The sequence below is a fragment of the Ambystoma mexicanum genome, chromosome 10 (assembly GCF_040938575.1).
Source record: "Ambystoma mexicanum isolate Mex_15411 chromosome 10, UKY_AmexF1_1, whole genome shotgun sequence".
Taxonomy (NCBI): domain Eukaryota; kingdom Metazoa; phylum Chordata; class Amphibia; order Caudata; family Ambystomatidae; genus Ambystoma; species Ambystoma mexicanum.
Genome location: NC_090932.1, coordinates 596,730,879 through 596,753,790, shown reverse-complemented (window position 1 = coordinate 596,753,790; position 22,912 = coordinate 596,730,879). Strand labels below are relative to the sequence as shown.

Below are 22,912 nucleotides of genomic sequence, written 5' to 3'. Positions count from 1 at the left end.
TGTCGAGTTTAACTTTGATGGTTGTCAAAATGTACCAGTGTTTGGATATGATGTTCCGAATTGCCAAACTATGATTCGTGGAAGTGTTAACACATACTATTCTTTCATCTAGTGATTTCTTGGGTTTATCTTCCAGGAGGGCTGCCCTATTGTTATTAAAGGCCCGTTTGGCTGCCTTTTTGATCAATATTCTCGGATACCCTCTGCCTTTAAGTTTTTGCTTAAGATGGTGTGCTTCTTACTCATAAGACAGATTACTTATGCTATTCTGTTTCAGCCTCAAGAATTGTGCATAGGGCAAATTATCTTTAAGATGTTTAATGTGATGTGAACTGTAGTGTAGCAACGCGTTCTTCTCAGTATTTTTGTGAAAGGGCTTCACAAAAATGTTGCCTTGATCATTATATAGGGTCAGGTCGAGGAGGTTGATGGAATCTTGCTCGATTGTCATGGTTAATTGAAGATGTCGATTAAGACCATTTAGCCATATGAGAAACTAATTAGCTTCTTCTTGTGAGCCTTGACAGATGACCAGCACATCATCGGTGTAACGGGACCAGGCCCTGATTTGTTGGTCAAATGGGTTGTTCACATAGATGAACTGTTTTTCGAAAAATTCGACATATAGTTTTGCGAGGCTTGGAGCCATCGTGGCCCCCATCTCCATCTCCTTGGTAGTAACTACCTAGGAATTCAAAGAAATTCCTTGTGAGTGCTAAATTAATGCACCACATTAGAAAGGAAGTGGGGACCGGGTCTTGATCTCTACGTGTCAAAAGGATTACTTCCACTTCATTAAGGGTATCTTGTTGGGGGATGTTTGTGTAAAGAGACACAATGTTGAGTCCCAAAAGATAGTGAGTGTCTCTATTCATATCATATCATACTATATTCCATGTGCTCGAATGTATTAATGACATCCTTGGTTTGAGGAGCCTCAAACGTAAGCTCTGGGACAAGGAAGAGGGACGTGAAGGTAATTCTGGGCCAAGGAGCTGATGGAGGTTGGGGTAGGGCATGGGAGGGAGAGGGGATGTGTGGGGGGCGGGATTGTGTGATAAATAATAATGGTTGTCCATGTGCAGGCTAAGCAGGCATGATGTGTGGTATTAGTGGCTAGAGAGGCACTTTGGTGCAGCCAGTCTAGTTATTCCTCAGTTTGGTATGACTTTTTTTTAACTGCGCATTTCTGATAAAGCAGTCCTGCTAAGTGTAATTACCTGGCTAGACTGGCATTTGGGTGCTGCCAGTCTAGTTATTTCTTAGTGCAGCATTGTATATTTTTTTGGGCATCTGTGATAAAATGATATGATATAACTCTATTATAACACACCTGTAGACAAGTGTTTCTATGCGCGACAAGCAAGGGAGGGCAGATAGAGGGAAGACAAGCCAAATGATATTACTAGGCCTTGTGTCATTCAGATCGTGCAAGTGCGAGAACGAGAAATGCAAGGGGAAAGCGAGGGGGGAAGTGCTAGGGCAGTAATGCTCTGAGTAAGTGCAGCCAGGGCACTGTGGCTCTGGGTAGTGCAATGAAAACAAGGCACTGTAGGGTTACAGTTACAGCCCCTAAGTGCATGGTAGGCCGGAGGCAGTGCAAGGGTAACTGATCAAGAAAGAGCCCGGTCTCAGTGAGACTGAGTGTAGCCAAGAAACCAGTCGGTACAGCAGACAGGTAGGTCAGGTAGGTCAGCAGGTGAGAGAGAGAGCAAAAGCAGAGGAGAAGAGGAAAGTTTCGAGCAGCTTCCGGAACATCAGGTGGTCCGCTAAAGTTTGAGAGAGGTAGGGAGGCCATTCCAGAGGTAGGCATCTGCAGAGGAGAGAGATCTACCCCCCCCAACCTCTGCCTGGAGAAGCGTCTACCCCTTACAGAGTTCAAGGTAGCTGGGGGAAGGGCTCGAGAAAGAAGGTATTTTGAAAGTGAGCATTGGATGTAGTGTGGGCCCGAGCCCAGAAAGCCATGTGGACAATGCAAAGGGTCTTGAACTTGATTCTTACAACCACCGGGAGCCAGTGGGGAGATTGCGGGGCTGGAGAGATATGATCCCTGAGGTTGTGGCCAAGGATAAGTCTTGCAGTCCTGTTCTGGATTAGTTGCAGAGGGCGGAGAGTAGAGGAAGGCAGCTTGAGAAAGAGGTTGTTGCAGTAGTCCAGCCTAGAGAGAAACAGGGCTCTGGTGACAGTGAGCTTCTGGGGCAAAGTGAGAAAGGGAAGAGTCCCTTTGAGGAGGAGCAGCTGGTAGGTAGTGGAATTTCTTGGCGACATCCGAGATGCAAGAGAGTGGAGTCGAAGATGATACAAACCTTTTTTTGCCTCGCAGGAAGATAAAGGAAGAGGGCCCAAGGTGGGCGGCCAGAGTGAGAGAGGGAAAGCAGGGGCAGGGGTCCCAATGAGAAGGATCTCCATCTTAATGGCATTAAGGCAGAGATCGTTGGAGGCGCACCAATCCTGAACCACAGATAGAAAGTCAGGAATGAGTGAGAGATGAGAGGAGCCTGAAGGAAAGCCGAGTGCCATCCGCATAACACTGAAAGTTAGAGGAGAAGATAGAGATCAGGTGGGCCAAAGGGTCCAAGTAGAGGTTTAAAAACCAGGATGAGAGGATAGAGCCCTGGGGAATGCCACAAGTAGAGAGAGAGGTGTTGGAGAGAAAGGGACCATGTTGGACCTGGGAGGGGCAGTCCAAGAGGAAGGAGGTCAACCACTCCAGGGCCTGATCCGTGATGCCCAGGTTCTCACGTAGTCGATTGATCAGGATGGCATGGTTGACTGTGTCAAAAGTAGAGGAAAGATTAAGGAGGATTAGAACAGAACGAATGCTGGAATCAAGGTTAGAGAGCAGATCTTCACAGGTGTTCAAGAGAGCAGTTTCTGAGTCTCTGGCAGCTCTGAAGCCAGACCGATGGTCACAGAGACAACCAACAGATTCAATGTGGAGAGTAAGCTGGGAGATGGCCAGCTTTTTTCCAAGAGTTTGCCCAGGAAAGGGGTGATGGAGATTGGGCGATAGTTTGCCGGACAGGTAGGATCGGCAGATGGCTTCTTGAGGAGTGGGTGCACAAGAGAGTGCTTAAGGAGAGAGTGGAACGCTCCAGTGGTGAATGAGTGATTACAGAAATCGGCCAAGGCTGCAGCAAGGGTGTCAATTTGGTCCTTGATGGTTCTGGAGGAGCAGGGGAGCACCTGTTTGGATGACACTTTCATGGATCGGACTTGTCTAGAAACCTTGTCAGGTGTTGTCAGAGAGAAAGAGGAGAAAGGAGGAGGAGAGATAGAGATGGCCAAAGGGGGGCCGAGAGAGGAAGAGGGAGAGGGAGAGGAGATAGTGGACAGGATGTCCTGAGTTTTAGCAGAGAAGTGAGAGGCGATAGCCATGCAGAGGGCCTGGGAGGGAACAGGAGAGGTGGAGACCGCAACATGATTGACCAGTTCCGTGCAGATTTTAAAGAGTTTTGCCATGTTGTTAGAGGCCGCAGAGACTTGGGCTTCAATGTGTGCTCTCTTCTGGATGAGTGTTATTGCTTCAACTGTCATTTTTGTGCAACCAGTCTAGGTATGTCTAAATGTGGCCTGGCATGCTTTACTTTAATGTTATTACATGTCTACACTGGTCTACATTGTGCAGCCAGTGGGACATGTTTTCAATGTGGCATGGCATTTTTAATAGCAAAGCATTAATGTTCCTGTGCACTGTTGGTGACATGCATGTATTGGATTGATGTTAACCTACAAAACAATTGCAAACACTGTGGCTTTTTAGACAATTTTTCTCAGAAAGTGTGCTGCATATTGCATTAAAACACATATTTATATCTTTCTCCTAGTACAGTGCGCGGCATACCCCTTCAGCAGCACGTTCATGCGTATTGTGCAAGCGTGATAATGTAGGCCGGCCCAGAGTGTAGCACAACCCGTGATTTGTTGCTAAGTTGGGGGGGCCCTCAGCATGGCTCACAGGGGGGCCCCCACATTTTGTGTCACGCCACTGGAAACGGATAAGCAAAAGTAATCTGTTTTATGAGGAAGAAGGACAACATCTTAAGCAAAAACCTAAAGGCCGAGGGTATCTCTGAAAATTGATCAAAAAGGCAGCCAAACAGGCCTTTAATAACAAGAGAGCAGGCCTCCTGGAAGATAAACCCAAGAAATCACTAGATGAAAGAATATTATGTGTTAACACTTTCGCGAATCACAGTTTGGCGATATCCAAACTCTGAAACATTTTGAAAACCACCAAAACTAAACTCGATATTCCACTCTTTGCCTACATCCATTGGCAACTGTGTCAGTCAGAGTAAATTAAAAAAGAAAAGCATTAAGACCAAGAGTATTACTGACCAATGGGGTCTAGCCCCAAAGATAGGGCATTACCCCTGCGGGCTGTGTGCAGTACATAAATTAACAGTTAAAAGTAAAGAGATCGACCTGGGACTCAACAGAGTTTGGACACAAAAGGTGTTTTCAAATTACAACACAGATCACGTGGTCTATTTGATCATACGCTCATGTGGACTCAAGTATATTGGCAAGACAAATCGCTAAATAAATCTTTGTATTACGGAACATAAAAGTTGTCTGAAAAACAAGACATTGCAAGCGCAAATGGTGAAACACTGTAGAGAACAACCACGGTTTTGAGGACTTTAAATGGATGATCTTAATGGTGTGATGGGTGACAATGATGCCATCAAGAATAGGAAATAGTTCCAGAAGGAAGAAGAGTTTATCTTTAAAACCAGGAGCGACCTAAGATGATTAAATGAGGCCATTGAGTGGCATAAGGTTAAATAATGTCCTAGGAGAATGGGAGTAAATGTATAGAAATGCCAGGAGCCGGATATGTGTGTCAGCTCTCCTTTTTTGAGAGACAAGAAACCGTAACCATGCTGTAGTCGAGATTAGAGATTTAGTGGTTTCTAGATCCCTAGCATTTATTATACTAGAGAACCCCGTCCTCCTTCGGTGTTTATCTTGATCTAACATTTGTTTTGCATCTAGATATAGATTTCACCTGATACAGTAACTTTTATGTCACCCGTGGTGTGGATAGTGTTGAAGCCAGATGACGACTAGAGGGCGCTGTGGCAGGCAAAATTTTCCGCCCAGTTACTCTCGCCAGTATGATGGCAGTGAAACAAAGGAGGGCCATAGGCCACGGACAAGCTCCACACCTGAGTCTGATGCATAAACCCTACCCAAGATGGCCACCAGAACAACAATGGCAGGGTCTTTCCAAATTAACCGCAGGTCTCATCCGGTTTAAATCCGGTTTAACTCGTTTTTTTGCAGAGGAATTGAAAGTATCTACCAGTGGTGCCAGGTCCGCTTATTATAAGCGACTTTGGACTTGTTTTTGCCCAAAGTCGCTTATAATATTTGGAGGTCGCTTGTCGCGGTTTTTGTCCGCTTGTTGGACCCTCTGTGCGCGTGTAATTGGGCTTGTTTATATTGCAGTTAAGCCCATTACACGTCGCACAGAGCGTCCTGCACTGGACTGCTGGCAGCACTTGATGGCAATTGCTGCTTTGTCTTGCTCTCGGGTGCGCCCTGTATTTTGCATATGCATAGGTGTTTGGCACTGATGGGATCGTTACTTGCCCACCAGGTGGCCCATCAATGCCAAATGCCTAAACATATGCAAAAAGAAAGCGCACTTTAAAAGTTTTTTCATGCAGACAGACACACTGACATGTAAAGAAGGGGATTGTTTTAGTGTAGCAAGCGTCACTCTATAGCAATATTATCTTGGTGATATCCCTAGTGCTGACGCATTATCCACTAAAATCATTTATTTATTTTTTTTAAACTTTTTTTGCAAGACTGGGTTAGAGGATTATTGGAATCTATATACAACATTTTCTCAGAGATATGTATTCAGGAAGGCCATGTTTCTTTTCAGCTTCCAATTGGCCATGTTACAATATTATATAGCGCCTTGGATTAAGGCACTATATAAAACAATAAATACAAATACAATGTATTTCAGGGCCGTAATATTTTGCAATCTGGGACTTCTAGTCACCATGCAATAAAATATTGTTCTAACACACTATGTAGTGTTCTGTCTATGTATGATTTTCTTGTTGTGTTATGTTTCTTACTTTTGAGAGTTTCCACAACTTTCTAGGTGCACGCTTGTTTTTTCAGCTTATTTGGATAGGAGTCAGCTTGTTTTGGGCTCGTTTTGGAAGGACATTCAGCTTATTTTTTCCTTCCTACCTGGCAACACTGGTATCTACCAGACGGCTATTTAAATGCTGTCCCACACAGCAATTGCGAGTGCATCTTTTGACTCGCTGCAGGATTTTGCCACTGAGGACACGCAAGTCTGATTCCTTCCGAGGTTGACCGAGAGCTAGCCAGGCACATAGAAAAATAGGTAAGAATGCCCAACTCATATGAATATATTAATGGCTAATGAAACCATAGCCCTTTTGGCACGGTCACTATACTACTAAAACTCATAGTTTGATGTCCAGAACTGATAGATCTGTCTAGGACTTGTTTTGAGAGTAAGGCTCCCTCTCCCTCTATTTTTTTTTAATAACAGTTTAGAAAATAATGTGAGGACGTCTACCCTACATCCATTTTTTGGGGGCCACACCAACCAGGAAGCAGCACATCTACCCTTTCAAATATTGCATATTAGCTGATAACATCAGTTCTTTTCCATCCCTCCTCTGAATAGAGACCACGTGGGAGCGTGCAAACCAGGGTCGCTCGACAACCGTGTGTTCCACAGACTATCACCCAAATAGTGTACTACAGTGCCTGAACCATCATACGAGGGAAGGGAGGTAAGAAGTTAGGCCCGTTATAAGAGCATTTGGATGAAGAAAAAGAGCATATTGTCTAAAGAAGCTAACTATAAATATAGAGTGGAAATTTCACTATAGTACACGAGAAGAGAGCAGAGCACTAGATGGATACCACGTTGCGTTTTGTGAGTCTAATATAATTAATATGTATTTTGCAGATCATCCTGTTCACTTGAGGACCGAGATTTAAACTGAGGGAATCCCGACAAGCCCAGTTTTTCTTGCACAGACCACTCCCACTCATAGGCGAGGTAATGCATGTATTGTTGCCCCAGCCTAGTTGCAGATGTTTAGCTGCGAGGAAATTAAGCATTCATTAGCTTAATCCTAATACTTGTTTTTATGTTTTTACCAACAGAGATCATATGTTATACGCGTTTTTGAATACGCTTGCTGGTAAGACCATCTGTTGATCTTTCATAAAGTTGAAGTGACCAAACTACCATCCTCCTGAAGAAAGTTCCTAAGGTAAATTGAGAACTGAAACATTTTGAGTGTGAGATCTAGTAACTGTGTATATTAGACCATTACCTTGATCCTTTATAGATCTGACTCCAGCAGAAGTAGCTCCTGTGTGAGCTGTCTCTGAAGTTCACTGATGTCATTTTTGTACCAGTGTTGATTTTTTCTATACACTAGAGCTTCTTGAGCGTCACAAGCACTTTATTTTAAATATGTGTTTGTATATTATGTGTCATGGTTTGTTTAATTTGTGATCAATTGTTTTTACTTGTTTTCTAATAAGTTGGAAGCATTTTTGAAGTAAATGTGTTTGGAATTTGGATTCCCTGTTGTTTAGTTATGTACCTTTTTTTGTATTATACTTATGACTGAGTGCCCAAAACCAGGTAGAGAAATCACTATCTGTAGATAGTGGCTTTTGGGTTTCCCTCCTAATATGTACATAGGTATTTTGACTATACATCTGGGATTTATTTTCTCTACGGATCAACCAAATGTGGACGGTTTCCCTGTTCTACAGAAGTAAATGGATTTGCTGTGTTTTTTTCTTAAAGAGGACTGGTAACCTAACCACGAGGGATCTGTTACACAGCCAATTCCCCTCCAGACTTGTATCTGTGAAAGCTAACAGATACCTCCTGGGGTTTTGCAAATATAATAACCCAGCATCAGAAAAGGTTGTTTAAGTTAAGGTCCCTCTGGGTAAGGTGCATGCCTGCCTAGTCTCCGGGTTTACCCCAGAAACACAGGGTTTTTAGGTTCTTCTCTGGCTCTCTGGGGAAGAGAGAGAAACCTCTGGGATCCGAAGTAATGAGGGGCAATGATTCATGGCTGTAAGCTGGCTTCACTCGATGGTGTGACCCACAGGTTAAAGACATAAAGACAATTAAAGGTGATAAATGGCAGCATTAAAAGCTGCTTTTCAATCTAGGAAACTGTGTCCCTCCTTGAATGATGACGGCCCCCTGCTTTTGTTCTGCCAGAAGACCGCCCTTTGCCGAGTGTTAATAACATTAACATTATAAGAGCTGACAGGAGGCCTAAATGGCAGAGGATCACAACAGGAAAGCAGTGCACATTAGAACCCTTGGATTTAAAAGGGAATGTTTTGAAGGCATGAATATATAAATAATTATGATCTGAATATAGTTTACAATGTATTTTGCTTTTATGCATTGATGGGTATTTGGTGTATTTTGTAGAAAAATAATGCAATCAGAACCTTTGGCAAAATATGTAGGGGTATTCTTGCTCATATGCTAGCTGCTGTTTATCTGGCCATGGGGAATGGGTGAAAATGTTGGGAACCTTAGAAGTGCAATGAGGCAAGGAGTCTAACCGTGCACATTATGCCAACCATATGGTATATAGCAACCAGCCTGCGTTTGAAGTTCTTTTTTTAACATGTTGGCGGGGCAGGTGGGGGGAGGCTCGAATAGCTATGGGCGTGGCATCGCGTGACATAAATCTCAGGGTTTATAATTTTGAAATGTAGGCAGTTATGGTAAGGAGGCATAACATTGTTACTACATAATACTGATTCCTGTAAGCTAATGTTTAGTTTCTTATCACTTATGCTGTTTACACTCCGGACCACTATTCTTATGTCTGAACCTCAAGGTTAGCCTCACTCAGGCTGCTAGAAGGGTGCAAAGATATACCCTTGCCAGGTAGTGGTTGTTTAGGCTGAAACATGCAGGGGTTCTGTATCCGTGCACGGCCCTCCGTATGGCAGACTGGTATCTTGCAAGGTGATGTATAATGAAAGGGGATCAGCCAGCTGGATTAAACAACTTTATTTGCTGTAGTAACAATCGGCAGTTAACACTGAAAAGGGTTCCTTAAATGTCCATGAAATAAAGGAGGTTAGTAATGCAGGATAGGGGTGTCCTGGCGCGCTTTGCTGGCTCTCGGTGGGTCGCGTGGGAAGCCTCGAGAGACTATGCTGTAGCGCGTCTCACAAGGTTCCAACACACCTCCCTTTGATAACCAAGCAAGGTGTATTCCATCACAACGTCATTATACTTCACCGGTCTTTGCTCTCTTCTCAGACGATCTTCCTTCCTACCAGCTCTGTCCGGCATTTAACTTGCTTCTTGGGATGTTTCTGACACCTCTCTTTCTGTCTCTCTGTGATTTCTCTCGTGGAGGTTTCTAGTTCTCGCTCTCTTGTGGCATCCCTGTCAGGGCTTTTGCAAGGGGTGAATTCCTCTTGGGTTCTTTCCGCTGTGTGCTGCTTCTCAAGCATTGCCACACACTCCATGTTCCACGTGTGGCCATCCTCTGTGCCAATGTGATTTTTCCCTCTGTGGATGACTTTTATTGGTTGACTGAACTTTGAACCTGTCATTTGGTCTTTGCTCGGTAGTCGTATATTGATCCAGTCACCTTCCTTGACTTTGCAAGCTTGGGTCGTTCTTCTCTGATCACACCATCTCTTCATGCATGCTTTGCTGTTTTCCAACCTCCACACTACTTCTGCCATGTCTACTTCATCATCTTCCTTTACTCTAGACAACCATGGCGGTACCAGTGTGGATGCTGCTCTCCTCCCCCTTAGCATTCGAAAAGGTGACACTTGGTTGATGCCGTTGGGGGTTAATCTGTGGGCTGCAACAGCCTAATTGACTGTTTTGAGGGCATCCATACCAGAAGCAGTTGCTAACTGGATGGCTCCTTTGATGAACCTATTTGCCCTCTCCATTTGCTTGGGATGGTACATCACGGCCTTCCTCTATTTTATGTTGTGTTTGTGCAGGAATTACTCAATTTCCCATAACAGGAGCTGAACTCCATTGTCCGTGACTAAACCTTTGGACTTCTATGACCATAGCTGTAGTAATGTTGGGGACAAATTCTGCTTCTACGGGTAGTCTACCATCACTATGCCATACCGATGCTCGGGAGCCATTGTCTCCAATGGTCCTATGAAATCCAACCCCACTTTGAGCCACACCACTTCTGGGATCTCCGTGGGAATCACCAGGCTTGTCTGTCTTTAAGCGTGTGTCACTGTTGAGACACTCGTGGCATCTCTCAATCATGGAGTGTATTTCCTGGTCCATGGGAGGCCACCAGTACACCTCTCTCTCCCTCTGCTGTGTCATGGTGTTTCCTAAATGCCCTGAGTGGGCCCTGCACAGGATGACTCTTCTCATTCCCACTGGTAGTATTACTTGATCTCCCTTAATGAGCAATCCTTACACCTTTCCAATACGGCCTCATGCCTTCAGGTATGGCCCTTTCTTCTGGCCATCCGTTCCTAACCCTCTCTCTAAGTCTTACCATGGTGTGGTCTTTCCAGTCGTCCTCATTCCAGTGTCCTTTACTCAACTCTAGGAATTCTGGACCCCTGAGGTCTTGGATAGATGCTACAATGCATTAATCTTGCAGAAACGTGGTAGCTTTCTCTTTGCTTCCAGGTAACCTCGACATGCAGTCCGCCTGGGCATTTCTCCCCCCAGCTATGTGGGTTATTTCAAATGTGTATTCCTGAAGTCTGGCCGCAATGCGTGCCAACCGGGGTGTTGACGGCTTTGTCCCACATGGACTGAGCATATGAATGAGGGGCTTATGGTTGGTGACTAGTTTGAACTTGGTGCCCCATACAGAAGTCCTGAAATGCTCAACATCCCTTGCACAGGCTAACATCTCTTTCTCCACTGCGGAGTAATTCTTCTCAGCCGTGGACAGGGCTTTAGAGGCGAATGCCACTACGTGTTCAATATTCCCTTTCTTCTGGGTGAGTATGGCATCTAACCCACATGCACTGGCTTCTGTGGTGATGACTGTATTCCACACTGGAGTGAACGGCTGTAGGTATGATGCTTCCACTCTCTGTCTATTTATATTCTGTACTGCCTCCATCTGGGCCACCAGCCATGTGAACCCTGCACCTTTTTTGAGTTGGTTACTCAGCAGTGTCATGATTTCAGAAAAATTGGGGATGAACTTGGCACAATTATTCATCTTGGGAGGATAGCTCAGCAGCGACGTGCTCGCCTTGGAAGCAAGACGACACGGAGCACCACAGGTTCGATCCCCAGGTCAGCGCTTAGAAACCTCTGGATATTAAGCGCGTTGTATATAACCTATCATATCATATCATATCAAGTCCCAGAAAAACATCACTTCTTCCTTGTTGGCTGGCTCCGGAGTCTTGACAATGGCTTGCACCAGGTTTTGTTTGGGGCTTATCCCCCGGGAAAAAATCTTGTACCCCAAATATTCAACCTCTTGTGCCCTTAGGACGCACTATTCGAGCCTCAACTTGACTCCGGCATCCTGTAATTTGGTGAGGACTCTTGAGAGTAAAATCATGCATTTGTTCATCCACAGCATAGACCAATATATCATCCTGGAAGTAGGACACATTTCCTATGTCAAGCAGTAGTAAGTCCATCAGGCACTGAAACGCCAAAGGTGCGGACGACAAACCGAAGGGCATTTTAGTGAACTGATACGTGCCAAATGGGGTGATAAATGCTGTAGGTTGCTTGGATTCTTTGTCAAGATTAATCTAATGATATGCATCCCCTCATATCCAGCTTGGAGAACACTCTGGCTTCCTTCATCATGAGGATGAGTTAATTTATGCTGGGCGGGGGTAGCTATCTGAAATGACTTCCAAGTTATGGCTGCGGAGGTCTATGCACACCCTCAGGTCTTGTGAGTTTTGCTTCTTGATATGGACGATGGGGCTCAGCCACTCTGAGGCATCTACCTCCTCAATGGTGCCCTCGTTCACCATTTTGTTGAGCTTGGTTCTGAGTATGTCTCTGGCTGTCGCTGGCACCGGGCGTACTTTATGCTTAACGGAGACTGCATTTGCCTTGAGCATTATCTTGTGTACAAAGTTCTTGATTTTCCCTGGCCCTCCTGAAAACCATTTGGGAAAGTTTTCTTTAAATACCAGCACTCCTCCTGTATTGACTATTAACACTTGATCTTCCGTGCTGAGATCTAATTTGATCTTGAGCTTGGCTTGATCGTGTGGCGTGTGCTGAGAACTTCACAACTGTTTCAGTGCCCATCATTTCTTTGTATGTACGTTGGGGCAGTATGGTCAGATGGGAGCCTGAATCAGCCATGACTCTCGTCTCACTTCAGTTCACTTTGATTGCGCAGTGGGACTTTTCCTCCTGGCTCATTAACTGTTTACCATTAACACTGTGGGTCTCACTTCATCTTCAGATGAGGATTCCTCCTCAGCGTTGTGTTCCACATTAATGTTTGTAACTTTTCTATTACGCCACCTGCATACCAGTGAAAAGTGTCCAATTTTCTTGCACACAGAGCATTCCTTGTCTCTTGCTGGACATTCTCTGTCGTTGGCTAAGTGTTTGGTGCTAGTGTATCTGTGACACTTCAGCAGTTCCTTCCTTCCCCACTTCCCTTCTCTTGCGTCAGTCACTTGTTTCTCCTTCTTATTCCTAAAGGTGATTACTTGGACCTCTGCTGGGCCGGAGCTTCCTGCATATTCTTTCCATCGTCCTGCAGTTTCTTCCACTGCTCTCGCAATCTCTATGGCCTTTTCGAGTTGGAGTTCCTTCTCCAAAATAAATTTGTCCTGCACCTTTCTGCTCTTGGTGTGGACTATCAAAATGTTGCAGATCAATCCTTCTGCATCATTGCCAAAGTTGCACACTGCGGCTAGTTCGCGCAGCTGGGTAACGTAGTTGTATATGGGTTCTGATGCTTCTTGTTTGCAATTGTAGAAACTTATCCTGTGCACCACAGTATTTTCTTTGCTGGCCAAGCGCTTAATAATTCTTCTGACAGCTTCTTTGTATACATTGTCGTTTTCATCCACCCCTGCTTCGGGCTTAAGGCCTGCAAACACTCTTTGACCTTCCACCCCCAGAGCATTTAATAACATAGCTCTGCGCCTTGCCACTGTATACCCTGTACCTCCTAGCGCTTCCAGGTAAGTCGTGAACAGAGGATGCCATTGTGGCCATGGAATTGTGGGCCTACCTGGTGTTTGCAGAAATAACTATGCGTCACTCCTGAGACATAAACGTAACTATGTAATGTCTCAAGGTGATTATAGTTATTAACCGAATCCCACTCCTTAACTTTAGCTTTAAAGATACGTTTTAGGGTTTCGTATTTTGTGCCCCTTGTAAAATCGGGGCTCCAACCAACATTCCTGTATAATTCAGCTACTAAGGTCTCAAACCCGTCCTCATTCATGCCTCCACCAAGTAACTACTGTTACCTAATAAGGCCAGTAAATTGTGTAGCAAGCCTCGCCTAATTAGCAGCTCACCTTTTAACGAGACCAAGCCTAACTCAAGTCAAATGTATTGCATTGTAGTGGACGCGCTCAGTCTCAATATCCTGCTTCCAGAACAGACCTTCTATAGAGTCTAGTCATGTCCAGCGCCTCTAATCCATGCAGTACTATGGGACAATAACATTGTTTATACAATATTATACTAAAGTTGCACTTTAGTCTGACCTGGGAGAGCAACTCTTGTCATTCCATCTTGTACCGTCAATAAGAAACAGCTCTGTCAATACAACGCCAGGCGGCTTGCCAGCAGCACTCTGATCCCCTTTAAAAGGGGCTGTAGCACTCAGAGGCCCATCACAAGTTCCTTCTTGTGCCTGGTCTGTGCAGGGTGTGTTCAGCCCTCCCCATTTTCACTGTGCTGGTCATGGAGATACATAAGGGGAGTTCTGGGGAGAGGCCCTGCTAATGGGTGATCTTTAGGGCTGTGCAGACAGGGCTTTCATCATGCTGAGTCTTTATCTTTCTGTGAGGGGTCTGCTTTGGCTAGGACTTCTCTTAGCAGCAAGTAGATTATTAGATTTTCAATTGAGGGTCCCGCTCAGCCATGGTTTCCAGTTGGAAATGGCTTTCACCCAAGTCAGTGACCCATGTCTGTCAATATTCAAAACTGGTTCTACCAGGGGTTGTACCCTACCCAGCCTTGAACTGAGGACACTATCAGTATATACAATACATTGTTCCTGACTGTATTCTCAGAGTCAATTTATTCATTTACATATTCCATATAAACATTGAATATCATGATTTCACAATACAAAAAGTGTACCAAGAATTTGGTGTGCATAAAAGCAGAAAATATACATTAAGTTAGAATTCTAAATACAAACAGGACGACACCACATTTTTTTTACACTTTTTGCATTGTGAAATAATGATACTCAATTTGTATATGAAATAGGTAAATGAATAAATTGACTCTTTGAAAATACTGTCAGGAACAATGTATTGTACATACTATCCAAAACTGGATCAGTTATTTTTACACTGTATAACTGAATTGGAATAAGAATCACAGAACAGAAGTCTCGCTTAAATTTGTATATTATACTGAGCCTTTGATTGGTTTATTGATGCTAACATTTAGGCATTCTTATTAATAACCTGTTACTTATATAGCACTTTACATAGAACATTTTCATATAAAATTATTACTACCCAAGAACTGAAATTAATCCTCTATTGTCAATCTCGAAATGTTGAAAGGCTGTGTTGATCGTGCCAGGACTCAAACTTGTGACCTGCATATCACACATAGATCTCAGCAGTGACCACTTAACCGGTTACGCTATTATACCAGCTATTTTGCCTTAAATTTGCACACTATAACATTTGGAACTGCCTTGACGCCAAGGGTTCCATTTATTATCAATGTAAAACGTATTACAACAGTGCTTAAAAACTGTTTCAGAAATGTTTGTTTTAACTAATGAACAAAGCAATAAGTATTTAAAATGATGAAGAAACATATTTGAGGGTAAAACATTGGTCGCCACAGCAGTTACACCCATGCCTCCAGATAAGGGGCGTACTAGGCCTTTTTATGTATGAAAATCTTGTAAATACAACAGCTTTATTATTTTCCTGTGTACATTTACACACAAGTTTAGAGCAGAGGGCCGTGCAAAGGTCAGGTTACTTGACAGAAGCCAGAACGCTTCTTTTGATTTTTATATACAGGGATCTAAGAAAAGCGTCTGAAACAGAGTTTATTTCTCTGAAGCCTTTAAAAAAAAAAAGAAACTGCAGACTGTGATAAAAAGAATGGTTTCTTTCCGTTCAGCTTATGCTGTGTTGTGTGTAGATGCTCATAGAGCAAACAGAAGCACTGGGAATATTTATTTTCCTAGCAATTTAGGATTGTATATTTAATAAGAAGGAAAATTAAGTTGCAATTGAGAATTAATCTTTTGTAACAAATTATGCTTTTTTTCCCCGAGTAAAAGCAAACCAGTAGTGCACAATTGTGTTTTTCAGAGTTCCTGTGCTGTGTGCATAATCATGCAGTGGCACATCATTTTTACACTTATAATTTAATTTACACTCTAATTATAAAAACAGTGTGTAAAATGATGAGTATGCATAGTCTAGTTTACATCCATTCAACCTTGCAGTCAATGCGGTACATTACTATAAATGGTCAGTGGCAGAAGAATCTTTACTCAAGGGTGAGTGATTGTCATTATGATGATATGATGTGATATGGCATTTATAATGCGCCTATACACAAGGGTTTCAAGGTGCAACGAGGCAAGGGAGGGGGAACAGAGGGAAGACAGACAACAATCTTACTAGGCCAGGTGATATTGAGATCGCGCAAGTGCAGGAGAGGGGGAGGGGGAAAAGTGCAGGGTGAAAGGGGAGGGGGCAGTGCAGTACATAGGATACCAGCAAAAATATATAAAACAATAAACACATAAATTAAAAAGTGCGGCCAGCTGGTGGCAGTGCAAGGGTAAGTGCAGACATCAGGTGTCAAGGTGCTGGTAGGGGGCTGTAGGGATACAGAAACAGCCCCTGAGTGCAAGGGTTGCCAGGGGGGCAGTGCAGGTGTGCAACTGGCTGGGAGGGGACCAGGGCCCGAGATCAAAGGCTAGCCAGGTAACCAGTTCAGTTTCATTTTCAGCCAGGCGATCAGCAGGGGAGAGGAGGAGAGAAAGCAGAAGCAAAGAGGAATGTCTTGAGGTGCTTCCGGAACCAGAGATGGTTCTTCTCAAGTTTCAGAGAGGCAGGGAGGCTGTTCCAGAGGGAGGCCCCAGCCGAAGAAAGAGATCTACCACCAACACATTGCTTGGAGAAGCGACTGTCCCTGAGGGAGTTGGAGGTGGATGAGCGAAGAGCACAAGAAGGAAGATATTTAGGTAGAGAACTTTGAAGGTATTGAGGCCCTAGGCCCCAGAAGGCCTTATGGACAATGCAGAGGGTTTTGAACTTAATCCTCGCCGCCACTGGGAGCCAGTGCAGAGATATCAGTCCTGGAGAGAAACGATCCCTGGGCTTGAGGCCAAGGACAACTCTTGCAGTCCTGTTTTGGATGAGTTGCAGAGGGTGGAGAGCAGAGGCAGGCAGATTTAGAAAGAGGCTGTTGCAGTAGTCCAGCCTAGAGAGAACCAGGGCTCTGGATACATTGAGCTTCTGTGGGAGGGAGAGGAAAGTAAGAATACCTCTGAGGAGGTGCAGCTGGTAGTGTGATTTCTTAGGGACGTCAGAGATGTGAGGAGAGAAGGAGAGTGTGGAGTCGAAGATAACCCCAAGGTTATAGCCTCACACGTGGGAGCAGGAAGAGGGCCAAGAGAGGCTGGCCAAAGAGTGACAGGAAAGGAGGGTGCAGGTGTGCCGATGAGGAGAATCTCAGTCTTACTGGCATTAAGGCAAAGATCATTGGTGGCACACCACTCCTGGATAGCAGACAGACAGTCAGAGATGAGAGAAGGAGAACAGGTGGCGGAAGGGAGCCTGAAAATGAGTTGAGTGTCGTCTGCTTAGCACTGAAAGTTGGGGCAGAGAGGGGAAATGCAGTGGGCAAGAAGTACCAGGTATTGGTTGAACAGCCAGGGGGAGAGGTTAGACCCCTGGGGAACACCACAGGTAGAGATAGAGATAGGGGAGAGGAAGGACCCAGGTTGGACCTGGGAGGGTCGATCGGAGAGGAAAGAAGTCAGCAAAGCCAGGGCCTGATCGGTGATACCCAGGTTATCACAGTAACGGTTGAGCAGGATGGCATGGTTGACCATGTCAAAGGCAGAAGAGAGATCAAGTAGGATGAGGACACAGGGGGTGTTGGAATCAAGTTTGGAGAGCAGGTCTTCACGGATGTTCAGGAGAACAGTTTCCGTGCTTCTGGCATCTCTGAAGCCAGACTGATGGTCATGGGGACAACTAACAGATTCAGTGTGAAGATTAAGCTGGGAGATGGCCAGTTACACCAATCACAGGTACACCAATCACACGTGCTATAGCCTCTCAAATTTCCAAACTACAATTAAGACATCCAAAAACGGACTCTCCAGGAAGTTCAAGCACTGTTCATAAACAAACATATAAAAGTTATATTTGTGATTGAAATAGAAACTCAGCAAAACCTGTCCCTGTGATAATCCAGATAGGTATTTAACTGTATGTAGCGCTTCATACATGGTTCGTCCAACATCTGGGCACTTTGATTATTAAATCTCAATCGATACTCAGTTTACCGACCCATGAAGGATGTTAGCCAGCAAGGTAGCTCAGCCGGTTGAGTGCTCATTGCTGTGATCTATAGGTTTCAGTTTCGTAACCCAGCAAAGCCAACTCAGCCTTTCATGCTTTCGAGGTCAAAAAGAAGTACCACCTTCTGGTTGGTGAAAATTGTGATGAATATGTTCTATGTACAGCGCATTGCCAAAAGCGCCATATAAATAACCATTTGACCATGGGATTATGTATAGAATTTAGCATGGAGTCCTTGGGCCTCATTAGGAGTGTGCCAGTCCAGTAACTTGTTACCAGACCAGCACACTCCGAGTCTGCGGGCGGCTGACGTCCTGCCTGCCAGGTCTGACCTGGCGGGCAGGACGGAAGCCACCCGCAGACTTTCACGGAAGCACCAGCACCATTATTAACAGTGCCAGTGCTTCCGTTATTCCCATTCCCATTGAGTCCTAAGGGACTCTAATGGGAATGGGTATTGACGATTTATCGGCGCCGTACTTCCAGGAACACCAGGGTCGTAATCCCCTGGTGTTTCCGTGAAGCCAGGTGCCAGAAAAATTCACAAGTCCGGCGGCAGCCTGCCCGTTTTACCGGCATGGCTACCGCCGGACTTGTAATGAGGCCCCTTGTCTCTCTGCAGTTGTATCATAACACGGGCATACCATTAGGTAGTAATAGCTCCAGGAAATGAGGACTTTCATCAAACATCAAAAGACAATTCTGCTATCGAACCTCAAAACACACAATACAATTTATGTTTGCTTTACTATGCAATTGACTAGGTTTTTGTGTTTTCAACATTTAAATATACACTCAATATCGCTAAAACCAGTTGCCAGAAATGAGATACATAACTTTAGGTTACAGTGTTTCTAATAGGAATCTTTGATTTTTTGGCGTGCACTTCTTGATTTAACCAACTTTTTTCAAACAAGAACAATGTTACCACCTCTACCGCCATCCAGTGTTTTCAAACTGGATGTGCAGACTGACATCTCTTCAGAAGCACTTATGCAAGGAAGTGCTTGGGGTTAATTTGAGGGGGCAAGGAAATATGATGGGTTATCCTCTCCCGATTTTTCCTAGATTGATGTTAGGGCTTCAGATCAGCTCTTACAGCGACAATTCATCTTCTGCCCCTTCACCAGGCAGCTCATATTTAGCAGTGTTTTCACACACAGCAATAGGTAATTCGGCACTAAAGGCATCGGCAAAGGTATTGCAGTGTAAATGTATAGGTAAGACTGAAGTAAACCTTTGGGCCCTAGTAATTCCAAACATCTCTGCAAATGAGTGCATTCAGACAAATAACATTAGTCATAGTAGAAAGACTTCTCTTCACTGCATCGTACAGAAGTCTTTTACTAGTATCGTACCGAAGTATCACTAGTGTAACATGTCAGCAAACACTATGTTTGGACATTTTAAAATAAGTACAGTGTTGTTAAGGGTGAGCTATGTTAGTGGGGGTAGGAGTGGAAGGAAGAAAAGCTGAGCTAAGGTGAGGCAGGCGGCAAGAGTGAGCATGGTAGCCATGATGAGCTAGGTTTACTGGTGGTAGGAAGATGTGTGCTAGTGTGGGTGGGTAGTTGGGTATATGCATGGGTGAGGTAGGGAATGTGTAGCTGGGATGGGTAGAATGGGGTGAGGAAGTGTGAGCGGAGGTATAGTGTGGGTTGAGGATGATGAAGGGGGTTGAGGATTACACAGGTGGGTGATTGAGAAACGAAGAGGGTGGGCACCTGTTGGGTCAAGGGTGGGTGTGATGCTCGGGGAAGCACAGGTTGAGGGTGAGTAAAATCACAATGGACTTTATAACAGATTTGCGCTGCTGAAGAAAAAGAATTTGCGCCATCATGAGTCCCTACACGAAGATGGGCCGCTTCAAACCCTTCCATTGGCTGAGGCGCTGACGTTTCACTTAATCAACCACAGAGTGAGATTACATAGGCTTCTGGATGAGATGGTCTCAGATTGCGGACCTCGGCTTACAGCAAAGTTCTGGCATGCCTTGGCTAAACTACTAGGATTTCAAGTACTAAATCTGCATTTCGTTCACAAACCAATAGAGAGCCTGAATGAGTTCCTCCCCATGGTACACCTGGATCCCATCAAAGCTGTCCATCATGCCCAATCTATCTTATCACCAATTGTAAAAAATTCAAACACATCACATCATGCATGACCTTCACTAGGTCCATATACTTGACAGGAACCTTTTCAAAATTGCCTGAATCAATTGCAAGGCAGCCACCACCTGGACGTCAGCCTACCCTGTGGACAAAATGAACACCTGAGGCAGTACAATCTCCTCTAGGTGCTAAGATGGAAAGTAACTAACTTGCAGGGGAAAGACCACTGAATCCATTAGGGCCCTTTAAGACGAGGTAACAGTCTCTGAGATGGATGGGGATGCAGATTTTACTCATACATCAATAACCACACCGAATCAGGAAGTTGGCAAACATTAACTGTTTTAATAACAAGTCTTTAAAACAGGGAGTACAACGGACATCAACGGGCGCCACACAGCTCGCTCAACGAGTTCTCAAAAACATTTCATAAAAAACACAACTTTATACTAAAAATGTGTCATAAGTGACTTCATACTACGTGGCAAAATAAGAAAACCTACTAGGGGATGTTATAGGCTTAAGGGGAACATCTACATATACTTTCTATGGGGCATAAGGTCTTTATTGGGTCTCTTAGATCAGGTGGACAACTAAGCCCATCCCAAGCGTAAGTCATCTTCTGTGTTAGACTAATACACAATATACTATTTGCTTCTCCAACTATAGGGCTCCTTAATACGTGGCCCTCTACAATTGATTGGCATGCTTGTACCCTTCTGGAATATTCCACATGCTAGCAGCACGCAAGCTGGTACCCCAGGTGCTGGGGGGTTGGCCTTGTCATGCCTCCCCAACCAATCAGCCCAACATCCATCATCACTCCTGCGGTCTGCCATTCAATTACTTTGTTTGAACTTCGCCTTGCGAAAGCTCATTGTGCCTGAGAATAAAAGGGAGTGAAGGCATGGCCTTATCTTCTGGTCTCGGTGTAGCTCGCCCCAAAGTCTATTTTCGTCTGATCATGTGTCTAGAGACCATTTTTCGAGCTCCTTTGTTGTATTAGATACTATTAAATGAAGAAATCTTGGCACTTCTAGTGTTTTTCCATTACACCTCAAACGGGAGCTCAGCTTCCTTCTCACGTTCCCTGTATCTTCTCGAAACAGATAACCAGGCTCTTGGCGCCCCCGACTCTTGACACTGGGCCAGGCAAGCCTTCATTCACCGTCAGCTATTTTATTCAACTGCGCCACGCTTCCAGACCTTTTATTCACGGGGTCCAAATTAGCTAAAATGCATCGTGGACCATCCGGATTCTCTACATTCCTATATGGGATACATTACTCACCGTAATCGTATTTCTGATGCTTGTATCTGCTTAGATTCACATGCTGTGCACAGGCCGACATCTAGTGGAAGCTGCGGAGTATTACAGTTTGTTTTTCGAAAGTCGAAAATGGGCGTCGACACAGGCGTGCCAGTAATACTATCCCTAGTGTGACGTCCACTGTACCCAAGATCCCTCACGCGTGTAGGATCCTCAGATTGTATTTTTTCTGACATGAGGAAGCATGAGGAGTAGCGTGAGTACAGATAATCCAAGCAGATAAACAGAAAGGTAAGACTACAAGCAATCATGCGCCTTCTCTCGGAGGGGAGGAAGGGTGGGTCGCATGTGAATCTAAGCAGATACAAGCATCAGAAATACGATTACGGTGAGTAATGTATCCCTTCTGAGGCTTGTGGAATCTGCTTAGATCACATGCTGTGCATAGATTAGCGAGCAGTACCAGAAGAAGGAGGTGGGATGTGAGAAGGGTCATGAGCAAACAGGTGTCTTAGAACCGCTTGTCCCACTTGTGTATCTGTCTTGGAATGAGTGTCAATGCAGTAATGCTGAGTAAAAGTGTGAATAGAGCTCCAAGTAGCCGCTTTGCAAATGGTGTCGAGGGGAACATTTGCAATGAAAGCCAGAGTGGCACCAATGCCTCTAGTAGAGTGGGCCCTTGGCGTAAAAGGCAGAGTCTTTTCAGAAAGAGAGTAACACAGCTGTATACAGTTGATAATCCACTTCGAGATAGCGCCTTTAGAGACGCGATCCCCCTCTCTGCCTGTAGCTACGGAGACAAACAGTTGATCTGTTTTCCTTAGCGGTCTGGTCTTATTTACATAGTATAGGACCGCCCTACGCACATCTAGGGTGTGTAGTTTTACCTCAGCCGAGCTTTGTGGGTTTTTGAAGAAAGCCGGAAGCTCGATGGACTGGTTTACATGGAACTTGGATATGAATTTAGGTGAGAACCTAGGGTGTGTGCGTAAAACCAGTTTGTCCTTGTGGATAGTAAAGAAAGGATCTTGCACTGACAGAGCCTGAATCTCACTGACCCTTCTTATGGAGGTAATGGCTACTAAGAAGGCCGTTTTATAAGTCAGGTGTTTGAGACTACTTTTATGCATGGGTTCGAATGGGGGTCCCATGAGCTTAGCTAGCACCACGTTGAGGTCCCATCCTGGCGGTGGGTTCGAAATAGGAGGGTGAAGTCTCTTTACTCCTTCCATGAAGGCTTTAACCACTGGCACTTTCCACCACGAGACCTTGTTATGGGATGTGGTGTAAGCCGAGAGGGCTGCCAGGTGTACTTTCAGTGAGTTAAAAACCAACCCTGCATCCAGCAGGTGGAGCATGTATGTCACAACGTTGGAAGGAGTGCAATCAACCGGGTTGATTTGTTTATTCTGGCACCAGATAACGAATCTTTTCCACTTATCAAAGTAACAGTGCCTTGTATTTGGTTTCCTGGACTCCTTTAGAATGTCCATACACCTCTGTGGTAATTTGAGATGTCCAAACTCTATGACTTCAGGAGCCATGCTGCTAGGTTCATAGAGTTGGGTTCCTGATGCACTGTTTGACCCTGTTGCTGGGACAGTAGGTTGTACCAAGCTGGGAGTCTGATGGGTTCGCACACCGCCATCCTGCGTAGGTGTGGAAACCATGGTTGTCTCGCCCACATGGGAGCAACTAGGATGAGCGTCATCGATTCCTTGTTCATCTTGTACACCACCTT

At 44.7% G+C, this 22,912-nt stretch overlaps 1 long non-coding RNA gene across 2 annotated transcripts in view; it reads left to right on the top strand.

The window, feature by feature from the left end:
- The first annotated feature begins 6,549 nt into the window (after positions 1-6,549).
- The window catches only part of LOC138491573 (uncharacterized), a 230,090-nt gene continuing 213,727 nt past the window's right edge, over positions 6,550-22,912 (top strand). For both annotated transcript variants that reach the window (XR_011276044.1, XR_011276043.1), the window contains exons 1-3: positions 6,550-6,800; positions 6,980-7,072; positions 7,180-7,289. This is a non-coding gene — a long non-coding RNA (uncharacterized lncRNA). The remainder of the gene's footprint in view (positions 6,801-6,979; positions 7,073-7,179; positions 7,290-22,912) is intronic.